Consider the following 1,438-nt stretch of genomic DNA (forward strand, 5'->3'; position numbering starts at 1 on the left):
GAAAATACACTTTTGTACCCAGCAAGAGACCAGTTTGATCACGGAGCTGAGTTGCTGAATGCACCTGTCCAGGAGCTGGCAAACTTTTTTGTAAAGAGCCAGAATGTAAAAATTAGGGGCTTGGTGGGTCATATCTTACAGTCTGAGTCTTAACTATGCAGTTCTGCATTGTACTCCAAAAGCAGCTGTAGATAAGGACAGTACCTAAAAAAAATGAGTGAGGCTCTGTTCCAATAAAACTTTATTCACAAAACAGGTAGTGGACCAGATTCAGCCCATGGGCCAGACTTTGCCAACCTTTGGTCTAGACCAGGGGTTCCTAACCTGTTTTTGTTCCATGAACCCCTCTGCCAGTCAGGTGAAAACCAGGAACCCCTTACTAAATCCACACTGTACAGTGTATTATTTAATAAATAGGCCACACTTGCACCAACACGTCCCCAAAAGAATAATGTTTTTTTGAATTTCAATTCAAGCTCATGGACCCTTGGTTAAGAACCCCTGGTCTAGACCTCTGCTATTCCGAGCATGGTCCGTGAACCAGCAATACCAACATCATCGGAGAGTTCTTAGAAATGCAGAATCCTGCATCCCATCCTAGACCTCGGATTCACGAATCTGCAGGTGATGTGTGGGCACATTGAAGGTTGAGCAGCACCGAGCTGGACAGTGCAAGGTTTCAGAAGGAAATGACTCACATTTCCTCCCCTCACTGTCCCTCAAATCCACTGTGATGGATCTCTCTCCCCACCCTACCCCACCAGATCATATCTTGTCGGGAGTTCCTTTCCAGGACTTAGAACAGTCTCATTTGGAGCCAGGTCCAATCTAAACTGATGTTTGCTTGTTTTTTAAATCACAAACGCAATTCAGAGGCTCTCCACTTTCCCATTGCTCAGTCCACCCATCTTGGCAAACTTAGTGAAGAAAGGGAACAGAGTCTGTTTTCCTCACTTCCTTTCTCAGCCTTCCTCTTCTCTGGCTGCCGGTGCCTTCTGCCTCCTCCGCGGCATCCAGCGTGGGAAGGGAGGAGAGATGAGGGAGCACGGCCTTCTAGTTGGCTGAAGCTCTTGTAACTTGGTGTGGGCGACCTCTCTGGGCAACTGTTCAAAAGCTGGCTGCTTGTCATATGAGGTGCTTTTGTGGAATGTGGGGCACCCTGCTCCTGCGGACTCCCCACTGTGGCCAGGCTCTCTCGTGCATACCTCAGACCGTGTGCCCCTAACAGGCACCTTGTGTTGGGGTCATCTCTCCCTGGCAGCACGTCCTTGGGCAGGATATCTCTAGCTCAGCGTCTTCTGCATCACTCTCTTAGAACCAGGACAACTGGGTCCCTTTCCTCTGCCCAGCTCTGGAGGTATAATCTGTGCCACTCCCAGCCTTTGACTTCTTTTTGCCATCGTGGATAGATCCAGTCAGCCGCTCAGCTTTAATCTTG

Source organism: Dasypus novemcinctus, chromosome X (assembly GCF_030445035.2).
Source record: "Dasypus novemcinctus isolate mDasNov1 chromosome X, mDasNov1.1.hap2, whole genome shotgun sequence".
Taxonomy (NCBI): domain Eukaryota; kingdom Metazoa; phylum Chordata; class Mammalia; order Cingulata; family Dasypodidae; genus Dasypus; species Dasypus novemcinctus.